The following is a 12,291-nucleotide window of genomic DNA, read 5'->3' as shown; positions in this document are numbered from 1 at the left end:
TATAGCCTGTAGTATGCAAACCCTCCGTCAGCATTATGACACTGTGTGAAAGTGCCTCTGAGGTGTGTCTGCAGACGTCTGACAAAAGCTCCTGGTGGAACCGGTGATGCAGGGGAATGAAACAAATAACAGAAAACCAGCCGGAATAAAAGTAAAAGAGGGAAAGAAAGAAAGAAACGAGACGACCAAAGTAAAGAAGTTCAGCACTGAGCAGGAAACTGAGATTATACAGGTTGAAATAAAGCAGCTGGAGGTGTAAAAATGCTCACACTGTGTTTCACTTTGATAAAGTCTTTGCAGAAAGTCGCACAGCTTCGGTTACACTTTACTTACTGTCATGCGCTCACACACTCTTATGTCTTTTGTCTGCGAGGGAATAATGTTATCAGCACTAAAAATCACACAGAAACACAAACCTGAGCCTCTTCTCCACATCTGAACTACATTTGAAAACAAAAATAAATACAGAGCTGAAACTTGTGCACCGTTTCACTACACTGTTGCTTTTTAATGACTTTCAAGGTGGAATTCAAGGACTGAAAACTGTCCTATTTGACAGACTCCGGTGCTGATCTGCATGTGGTCCAACTGACTTTCTGTCATCTGTGTCACGACACAAAAGGGACAAAAACAGTTCTCAGTAAAACACTGTAGCTACTCTGTTAATCACGATATACGTGAATATTATGGAGAGTTTTGCTCAGCTGTATTTATTAAACTCGGTCGTCTAGTTTGCAGTCGTTGCCGTTAGTGTTTTGCATTTTCTGAGGATGTTTGTCCATCAAAAACGGACTCAACGGTTTTCTTTAAATGCACTTAAAAGGTGCCCTGTGGTGTTTTCTTGTAAACAAAGTTTCTGTTTACATTCAGTTACTCACCAAACAGCAATGTGTGTATCCCTGAAGGCTAAAGGCTTGAGCGTACTTCCTCCCACTTTAAACACTTACGAATGGAACCTTAATGTTCACTTGGAAGCAGTCTTCTTCTTCACTGCCGTTTGCTGGCGCGTTGCTTTGTTTCTTGGTGCATTACAGCCACTAATTGTTGAAAGCGTTATCAGAAAGGAAGTGTACAGCGTCACCAGCATGCTTGTGCAGTTCCTTATATTTATTTATATATCCATCTTTATATACAGCCTGTGGCCACCTGATGAATGCTAATATTAGCTCTCCTTTTAGCCCTGTTTTTGGTCTCCACCACCTCCTGAGGGAAATATCTGTCACTTCAGCTGCTAAATGCTGCACTATGGTCACCTGCTCGTCCTAAAACAGGCTATTTAGCCCTAAAACAGGCTAAATAGCTCAGCAGAGCTGCAGAGTTGGTGAGAATCCTCTGTGGGTTCAGAACTACAATTAACCCCATTCATATTACACAGAGGCATTTGATTCAGTGTTAATATAGAAATATAGATTAACGGAGCTTTCAAGATAAATCCTTTCTATTTAAGGAGATATTCTGAGGACACGCCCCGAGTTAAATATACACGACTGAAGTCATTAGAGGAAATTGAGCTTGAAGCTTCATTATTGACCTTGGAAATAGCAAAATAAATTTTAAGATGATTAATGCAGGCAGTGGTTGGCTTGTGTGTGTGTGTGTGTGTGCATTATGCCCAGCCCAGTGAGCACTCACATTAATTGGGTACAGTGTGGACCATCACCCCCCCATTGCATCACTCGCCAGCCAGGTGGCAGGCTGTTGAGTCCACACACACACACACACACACAATCAGGCTGATTCACAAACAAAATCCCATTTCTTCCTCTTTTCTTTAACTTCTGTAACGTCTCACGTCTCTCACACACTGAAATCAGCCTCTTGTGTTTCTGCAAATCGTCAGTAATCACTGACTTCAGATAACTTTATTAAGCCACAGAGGGGAAACTAGTTTGGTCGCCGATGCACAGCGACAAATAACAAAAGAGACGTGGGTTCACAGCAGCTGGACACCATCCAGACTCCACTCATCCTGTGCATCTCATTACAGCCATTTCACTGTATAGAAACCATGACAGCACCGGGTGATGAATCTCTGAAAGACAAACACACCTGGCCACTAAATGTGTAGTATTCAATTAAATCAGGTAATACATCAAAGTGATGCACCAAAAAATCATGTCAAAAATACAACCCATATGTCAGAAATCATAAGAAATTCATACGTTTCACAACGGTGGGCAGGAAAGGCCTTCTGCAGCGTTCTGTGGAGCATTTCAGACACTAAAAACACAAACTTCTGCTACTTATTTCCTCCACGAACACCATGATCCATGTTCCCATGCAGCAATGAGCCAACTGGGAACCCAGTGCGAAACAAAATAAGCTATTTAAAGACGCCACATTTGGGCTCTGAGAACTTGACGGCATTTAGTGTCTCTTCTTCATATTTTAGAGCTCGACTGATGAAACAGACGATATTATCCATTCGACACGGATCGCTAGTTCAGGACATTTTGCATTAATGAAGAGAACATCAACTGACCAGTCGACTGACAGGCCAACAGGACATCCAGCGGGTAACGGTGCATTCAGGAGGGAAACCTTTAATTTAGACACGAACGCAGAACTTTGACTTTGAGTGACAGCCCTGATGCTTACCAAAATGTTTTATAATTCAAAAGATGAACATTGGCCAAAGTCTCTAATATTGGACTCCAAAAATACACAGTTTGAAGATTTTACTTTTAACGGCATTTATTGTTATTTTTAATATTTCAGTGTCTAAAAGACGAATCTGAAAACTTAATAACTTGATTGAAATAACAGTTTCTTGCAGTAACATGTGGCACACACACACACACAGACTTCAGAAAGCAGCTCTACAGTGATGGCATCCACTGACCTGAGCCCGCGGAGGCTGAGGGAAGCCCATCATCCTCATCCTCATCATCATGTCTTCACCTCCCTAAGCTGTCTCTCCGTCAGGAAACAAACTCAGTCAAAAGACAACTAGCCTCCGCTGTCCTCCTCTGCAGCGTCTTTTCTCTGGTCTCTCCTTAAATCTCCACACACACTCCCTCCCCTCCCTATACCACACACACACACACACACACACACAGAAACACACACACACACACACACCCTCACAGAGCCCTGACAGACAGACTGGGAGGTTGAGAGCAGAGTGAAGCGGCGATGCAGACAGAGGAGGGGAAGATTGAGCCGGGCGGGACGCAGCGGGGAGGGAGGAGACACGATTGGCCTGAGGGGCATTCAGGAGCCCAAAGACAGCCAATGAGAGAGGGGGGGGGACTTCCTGTTTGAGGCACCTGTCTGTGTTAAAGGGGCTTTGTGCCATTTCAAGAAACTCTCACCAACTTTTCAATTCAGTCTCAATTAATCGATTCGTTGATCAACAGAAAGTAACTATTTTGGTAATCGATTAATCATCAAATCAATTTTCAAGCAAAAGTAACGAACGTTCTCTCGTTTGCATTTTGATTTGAAGCTTGTCTTTGTCTTGCGGGGAAACATCAAACAATTAATTAAAATAAATCAGTAGATTAATCGTAATCGCTGACACTTTACATATGAGAACATGACTTGTTAGAAAAGGATTTATCAACATCTTGGGGAAATACGCTTCTTCGCTTTCTTGCCGGGAGTTGGATGAGAAGATTGATACCGCTCTCATGTCTGTGCTATAAAGCAGACATTTAGCTTAGCTTAGCACAAAGGCTGAAAACAGAGGGAACCAGCTAGCCTGGCTCCGTCTGAAGTAACAATATCTGCTTACTAAAGCTCACTAATTAACATTAAATCTCATTTGTTAATCCATACAAGACAAGTTGTGGTTTTACAGCTTCATAATTTCAAACTATTCCTTTAAAACTAAGGACACAACTAATAATCACATAATCTTCTTTCATTCATTAATAATTTACAAAATGTCCAAAAATAAGTTAAAAATGCCCATTACAATTTCCTAAAGCCAAAGGAGAAGTCCTGATGCCAAAGATATTCAGTCTACTATCATATAAGAAAGAGGAGGGCAGCAAGTCCTCATTCAACAAGCTGGAACTAGAAGAATGCAGAAATGCATTTCTGCTTGAAAAATTACTCAAACAAGTAGTTGTTCTTTTTAAGACCAAATTCGCCAAATTCAAGAGGCCTGGAGCTTATTTGTTGCAGTTCATATGATCACCAGTGGAGGTGTCAGATAAATGAATTTTCCGGAGAACATGTATGAGGTTAGAAAGGCTACAGACTCCTCTGAGGGCGTCCAAGTGGGTTTAACACAGTGGAATCAGTAACAAGTGCATGACACACATACCTGCACAGGTTGAATATTTCTTTGAGTAAATGTTGTTTTTGGAAACTGGCTGAACCAGTATGAATTTTATAGAATTGAGTGTGTGTGAAGCTGGAGGACCGAGCGGCTCCCCGCCCCGAGACGAGCAGGCCGACATGACTCATTGTTGACATTCCAGAGAAGGACCAAAGCATTCAGACTCCCACCCACATGTGAGCACTGCAGCAAACACACACACACACACACACACACACACACACACACACACACACACACACACACACACACACACACACAAAAGCTTTCACAATACTAGCTGAAGGGGGGAAAATGGGCAAGGGTGATTGCACTTAAAGCTGTATGAAGCAGGATCTCTGCCAAAATTGCAACATTTCTCTATGGAGTCTGGTACAGTAGGTGCCTCAAACTACAAATCATTTCTTAAAATTATTCATTAATGCACTTAGTATATTTCTTTCCTCCCTTTCATTCTCTCTTATTAATAATTACCACCCTCAAATAAAAAACACTGTGCCCTCACAATGCTTCATTTGCCCCTTCCGTCTCCTCTGTGCATCCACCCAAAACCATGAAGTGCTCCAAAACTTTGAAGCTGAGTTTTAATGAGCTGGATGATGTATCACTGAAGCCTGAGGGTGAAACGATCAGTTCTCCAGTAAGATGTTTAAGGATTGTGGAAGAGAACACAGTGCTGAGTTTAACATCCATGTATTTCAGTCCAAGATCACTAAAAAACTGTCCCTACGAGTGTCGAGGGACCAAAGGCACATGAAGAGAACTTTGTAAACTCAAGGGCACAAATTAATTCATCTTAATTAATTAATCAAATGCACAGTTTAAGTATATTGAGCACACAAATGCATTACAAGGATTTGCTACCTTGAATCCTCGTGGGGCTGCATAATTCTCCTGCTGAATGCTAACATCAGCATGCTAACATGCTTAGCAGGTATAATGTTTACCCTGTTCACCCTCTTAGTTTAGCGTGTTAGCATGCTAATGGGAATGTCATCAGTTTTGCAGGTATTTGGTCATAAACCAAAATATTGGACAAAATAAAATGTTGACCAGATGAAAAGTTACTACAATTCATCCTGAAGGCGAAACGTTTCAACACTAAACAAATGTGACTTGTATTAACGAGAGGCTCGTTTTTAGGCCGAATCCCAGTTTAAATATCTCGAAAAACCTTCTTCTTCCAGAGGTTCCTCATGCAGACTGGAGACTTTGAAGAAAATTCACAGGACCATGTGAAATAACTTTACCGTCCGTGAAAACATTCCAGTCTTTTAAAATATGGAAGTTATAATACAGCAGAGTGGTTTTGACCATTTATGGACAAAGTGCAAGGCCATAAAAAAACAGTTTGTATTGACCTTCTCAAGTTCAAGTGCATGACAAAGAAAACAAGCCTCTGAAATGACTGTAAATGAATACGTGAACAAAATACACAGGATTACATAACAAAGACAACTTGGTATAATAAAAGGTGCACACACTCTAAGGACATTTTACAGTGAGTTTAAGTGAGTTCAGTAAAAGCAGAATAACTCCTTTACGGCACTCTGCCATTTCCTGGTCCTGATCAATACTGTGCATCGGCTCGTCTTTGTCAGGCTGCTCATTATTAAACAATCAGCTCCACCGTTACTCTTAACTGCCATCTGAAGGACTGTTCCTTCTTCCTCGTTAACTCGCGTCACTTTTCCTCCAAAATGTGGCGTATTTCACGTTTGGAAATCAGAGCCTCTTCACGGTGTAAAACAAGGAACTGGTGAGGTGATTTACCTCCAGAACAAACAGGTTTTCCTCCCAGTACATCAGTGGTATCGTGCTACTGCCGCAGGATGGCAGGAGGCCAGTGGCAACGTGACGCAGAGAAACTCACGGACCACAGGGAGACTTAAACTGCCTCTCAAATCCCCTAAAATACATTACTGTCTTCCCCAGACTGACAAGTCTCTGCGGACAGGTGACCGAACACAACCACAGCAAAGACGTTATGTGACACCGCCACCTAGTGGTCGGCTCTGTCAACTGCATGAACCACTTACAGTGTAATCTTAACTCCAGTGGGTGAAGAAACACGGCTGGATTACCAAGCAGGCGAGTGGGCAACTACCACCACACTGACATGATGAAGACCTCAAGGGGGGGGGTCATGTTTTATTATGTAAGGGAATAAAAGCAGAACTGTCTGCAAGGAGAAACCGACTGGAGCCAAGTGAGAAAACGTGTTTGTTTGGTCATTTGGGTGAAATGTGTGAAGCCTGGAACATCACAGCGGAATAATAGTAGACTTTTACTGTGTTTAATTATATACAATTAATCAATCAATCTAAAATAGATGATAAGTAAAATAAATACATTGACTTGGCAAACGAATACTCTGTTTCCTTATTGTCTTTCATGATGCCGACCTTTGCTCAACAAAAGAGATCTCAAGTATTCAAAGAAGTAAAAGGTATTCAGAGAGAGTGTACTTTCCCTCCTGGATAAAAACCTTGTATTTCCAGTTTGAGGGAGTGTCGCGCTTTGCAGAAGAAGAAGTGGAGACTGTAGGAAGGAAGAGAGGTAGGAAGGGAGAGGAAACTCAGAAAGAAAGGCCCGACTTCATGTTTTTATCTCATGTTGAGTGAAAAATCTGAATTTGCAAACTAACCAGTAACCTGGGTTTCCTCTCATGGCTTCCTATACTGTGTGCGGCTGTATTTAGTAGAAGCTTTTCATTTCCAGTGTGAACTAAACACTGAAGTTCAGCTGCAGTCTTTCAGTTTTGGGGTCTTGGGGTGGGGGGGGAGTGTGTGTGTGTGGGGGGGGGGTTGCCTCATAATCCGTCCCGTCTGGTGTGTTGTCATTTTTAGCAACACCGGACAGTTTGATGAATGCAGACTGACATTATCCAGCAGCATGTGACTGCTGACACACTTCCTCTTTCTTGTGTGTTGTAAATATAAGTAATACTGTGTGTGTGTGTGTGTGTGTGTGTGTGTGTGTGTGTGTGTGTGTGTGTGTCAAGACTGGTCAGGTAACCCAGATGATCCCTCCTCTTGTTGTTCTGCACTGGAGAGGATCTTGTTTTTCATTCAGATGATTGTAATCTCCTGACTGCGTGTGTGTCCATTTACTGAGGCATCGTAGGCATTCGGCTGACGCTCCCACAACATCCCGAATCACCATTACAAGCAACAGGAGGAAGCTGAAGAACCACAGACACAAGCAGCTCAATCCACATGATGCATTTTGTTTTGAGGATAAAAATGACTCATCGGCATCAGAATAAAGTGGCCTGTTTGGAAAGATCAGTTTCAGACATGCACCCCCTTTACATCAACTGTGAATAAGCACTGGTCACTTTTACACACTTTGAACTCGACACCAGTCTGAACTGAAGACAGATTAAAAGACTGCAGCACTGTCATGAATCTCATTTGGTTCACCACACATTCTTTATTATAATCCTTTACTGCAGGAGCCATTTATTGCGTAGTTAAAGGAATTACAAACCAGTTAACCAGTTACACTTAACGAGAGGAAGTGGATCCAAACTCATTTCACATTTTAAACTAAATGCATTTGCATTTTTTCTTAGCCAGACTTTTTGTTGCGTTGAATCGAGGCCACGCAAACAATTTGAAGCCTTATAACTAACTATAAACTATAAACCCGCTTTCAATACAACACGACTGCCACTGTTCCCATGGTATACCTCACGTACCACGTCTTACTCTTGACGTTTGAGTTCAGTGATGTTTACTTGTTTCCAGGAGATTCTGGATCATTTCAAGCGCTGCAGCTCATTTGTCTTCTCTCCTGTTGCTTAAGTAAAAAAAAAGCACAGCAGCAGATTGATGAATTGATGATGATTGTTAAATAGTTTGCTCGTGGTCCTTCTGATTACTGACGTGTGAAGAATGGAGACGGACACGTTATCCTGTTATCTAGCTCAACCATCTCACGCTGGAATTCATTTCATCTGAAAAGCAAAGAAAAAAGTACATGTGGTTCATGTAACTGCAGCCACTTCACATCCTGACGTGATGAAGATGAGTGTGAGAGATGCTTTCATCCAGCGGGATCAGCACGTTACCGAGAGCTAATTCAACTCGACAAGCTGCCGCAGTGAAGATCAAACCTGTGACCTTTCGGTTACACAACAATCCCTTTAGCCCCTGATCCGCAGTCACTTCATGTTTGTGTTCCACTGTGAGAAAGAAGCTTCTTTTCCTCCTCTTTTATTATATTTCAGCAGCATTTTAGTGCATTTTGGAGAAGTTATTACTTTCTCGCGCTGAATTTAGGCGGGTGAATCATTTGAAGTATTCAGATTTGTTTCTCACGTCCAAAACCAACACACACTCTCTACACATCAGCTGTTGGGTTATTGTTCTGGTTTTGGAGGCGATCTCTGCTTCCAAGGAAGTTTCAGTGACATTAAAGGTGTTTTTTTTTAATGAAATTCAAGGACTAGAATCAGCATCTCTCAGCTAACACGACACTCCATGGACACCTCACTTTCGGGAAATACAGGGGAACTCATCTGTCCACGTCTGCATTTTTGGATCTGTCTGTTTTTCCGGGCTTCTTAGTTCCAAAGAAGGGAAATCTTAATGCTGCAATAATATGACCCGACCTCATCCGACACCTGTGAGCCAGACCGGATCCCCCATCATCGGCGGTGGACCTCACTGATGCTCTTGTGCCTGAATGGGAGCAAATCTGGAGGAAAGTAGTCATCTCAATAAGCAGCGAGAGGGGAGCACATGTAACCTGATGTGCCACTTCCTGTATTTCCGTGGCGGTTGTTACAGCAGCACATTAATGCCCAATCACACATGGTGTAATGTTCAGGTGTCCACATATCTCTGGCCACGTAGACAATAGTCACATTCACACGTTTTGGCAAAGAAAAGAGACGATAAGAGGCTTCAACAACTTCCTCGGTTGATACTTGACGTCTGATGAAGTGTGAGGACATCTGAGCCCCAGAGTCTGTTGCTGTTGTTACTGTCAGTCTTTGTGTCTGTGTGTCGTGGCATTTCACTGCTGTCAATACTGATTCAAGGCCGGACCTCTCCCGCCGCGCCCACTGCCCCTTGAGCTCTGCTCCCCCTATCAGTGTGTGTGTGTGTGTGTTTGATGCGAAAGCACACACACACACACACACACACACACACACACACACCCACAAAGTCAATTAAGCACTCCCATGCTATGGACTGTGTTTGCTGGAAGAGCCATTACATGAATATATAATCAAACACACACACACACACACACACACACACAGTATCTACCTGTGCACAACAATACCAGAGCCAAGCCCACTAGTCTCTAAGGGAGTCTGCAAGTGAGTCAGCCTCCATTTAATTCATGACAAAAAACTTATGCACACAAACACTGGAAGAGCAGGTCCTTCTAAAACACACCGTCACACACACACACACACACACACACTCACAAAATAAATAAGTGAAATTAGAGAAAAGATGTGAGGAAAAGAGCGGAAACAAGCATTTCCCTCTTTCTTCTTCTTCTCTCTGTCCTCAGACTTCCTGTCCGTCACATACAGGAACAGCAGTGTTACGACAGCCTCTTCATGACCCCAAAACCAACCACAGTGTTACCTTACAAGACTTACATCAGGGCGACAGCGGCGTTGCAACACAGCCAAACAGCACTTTCTGCTTTCACCTTTTTCCTCCATGAAAAGACGGACTTCTGACAAGAGTTGCCGAGCAGGAGGAGTTGTTTCAGTCTGACTGAATCATCCATCAGTACAAAAGAAAATCTGGTTTACTGACAAAACGTCAAAGTTTGGTTTTGTGGATATAACAACTGAAGGCGAGAAGTCAACTACGACTCCCAACGTGCATTTCAGAAAGAAACATCACCGTGCTGAAGGTCCTGTTGGACGTTACTGCGAGTGGATCACACAAAAAAACCCACCTTAAATCAGTTCAATTTCAGATTATGTGGCAAGACTCAGTAACTATGGCCACGATTTCTCAGAAAGGAAGAGGGAGACTACTGGACTTCATTGATCTGGTGACTCAGACGCGACTCCACATGAAGGACCACGTTGCTGGATGTGGAAATAAGCAGCTGGTTGATCACAAGTTCAACTTATCAGCTTAAAAGATGATGATATGTTCACTGCTAGCTTCCACAGCCCCAAAGACGCCAAAAGTATAAGTTAAGTATATTATCATTTTACAGGGCAGCTAGCGGCTCCTCCCTCTTCACAGCTCTACCCACATTCCTTTGTGTCGGGAGGCCGCAGGTCAAAAGCGGGTAAAGCATCATTCCTGACCTCCTGCAGATGAGAGGAGAGCATGCACGTGTCACCTTTCAACCAACTTGAAAACACCTGGTAAACCTTAAACCCTCTCTGCGGGCAGTCACGTTCATTTGATACCAACAACTGGAGTTTAAGACACACACAAAACTGACAAGCCGAGTATGAAAACATCACCTGAAGACCACCTCCTCTAACATCATCAATAATCAATACATGTTTAGAGTGTGACTAGTTTAGGCTGTCAGCCACTGAACTAAACTGATCACGAGATAAGATGTCAGGATGTTGCAGCTTGGCATCTCCAAAGATGGTCTGCAGAAATAAATAACTAAATAACCGTTCAGTGAAAGCGAGGAACCGAATCTGAGTCTGAAATTCCTCATTTGGTGACGAGCGTCCACCTTTTACCTTCACCTCTAAATGCTGTAAGCTCTTGTCAGTGTAAGGCACAGACAGGTCAGTGAGTCAGTGGTGAAATCTCAACACACTTCTGCAGAGTCCTCGTGTAGAAACAGACACTGACGTTGAAGACTTCATGAAGTGGGACAGGCAGAGACAACATCGACCTGCTAACCTGCCATTTAATACTACAGTGAGCTCTCACACTGGGTTTGATGGGTGGTGGCGTGTTTGTGTGTGTGTGTGTGTGTGTGTGTGTGGGGGGGGGGGGTGATGGGCTGCCTGATTTGGAGGAAGTGGTTTTGTTTAACTGTAATCTATCGAGGAGTGAAAAAGGAAGAAGCGAGCTGTGACAGGCCAGCAGGGTGACACATCATGCCGCCAACACAGTCCTCCGTACAGGTCTGACCCGTTCTCATCCTCCTCAGGAAACCTCCCTGAACCGGCCCCCCCGGGGCCAGGGTTTGGCTCCGCGGATCATTGGATTGAATTCACACGAGATATTTAACATCACCGAGTCCCCGCACGGTAACACATGTCTGACGACCTGGACACCGGGATGCTCTGCGCGACCACTGCAGAGGACGGATGCCTTCACGTGCCAAAAGACACCCACGGCAGCTGCGCCGTTTCCCTCCGCCGCATCACTAATTACGCGCAAACTTTACGCGCGATGGCAAATTACCACAAATGACGCTGTTACGCACCTGCGCTGCGTCAACACGAGCAAACTTTACCAAACACTGACCGGGTTAAATCCACACACACACACACACACACACACACACACACACACACACACACACACACACACACACACCGCGCTGCCAAACAGCAACATGAAGCCTGGACGTTTCTTACCTCCTGCTGTGGACTGAAGGGCCGGCAGCTGGCGGCTTGAGTGTGCGGAGTCTCGGTGAGCCGGTGACCAAATCCTCCAGATCTGTGAAGAGAGCAACAATGACTAAGGAAAAGACTTCCTGTGACTTTACTTTCACAATAAAACTCCAGAATGTTAGGCTTATCTCCTCCACATTGTCATGACAAGGGAAGCCTCATTTTTTTTACACTTGATATTTAACTGTGATTATACGCTATGTACATGTTATATTATATATATATGTTTCTCTCACGTTGATTGATTGATTGATTGGTATTCCTGTCTCTGGATTGAGGACCTTAGGGCAGTGGCTGTCTGTGTTGTTTTTAGACAAAATTGACTTGACAGTGAATTCTTTTTTAGATTGGATTTGAACTTTATTGCCATTAAGAGTACAAGAAGTAAGATATATACAGTAGAACATGTGCAGCAGTTACA

The 12,291-nt window shown here is 43.4% G+C and overlaps 1 protein-coding gene across 1 annotated transcript in view; it reads right to left on the bottom strand.

Annotated features, from left to right (window-relative positions):
• The window catches only part of pld1b (phospholipase D1b), a 29,787-nt gene extending 17,927 nt beyond the window's left edge, over positions 1-11,860 (bottom strand). The window contains exon 1 of the mRNA XM_070927805.1: positions 11,835-11,860. The gene's annotated coding sequence lies outside the window, so the exon portion shown is untranslated. The remainder of the gene's footprint in view (positions 1-11,834) is intronic.
• Positions 11,861-12,291: the final 431 nt, after the last annotated feature.

Source organism: Enoplosus armatus, chromosome 21 (genome assembly GCF_043641665.1).
Source record: "Enoplosus armatus isolate fEnoArm2 chromosome 21, fEnoArm2.hap1, whole genome shotgun sequence".
NCBI lineage: Eukaryota > Metazoa > Chordata > Actinopteri > Centrarchiformes > Enoplosidae > Enoplosus > Enoplosus armatus.
Note: the sequence above shows the minus strand (reverse complement) of the source record. Positions and strands in the feature narration are given on the sequence as shown.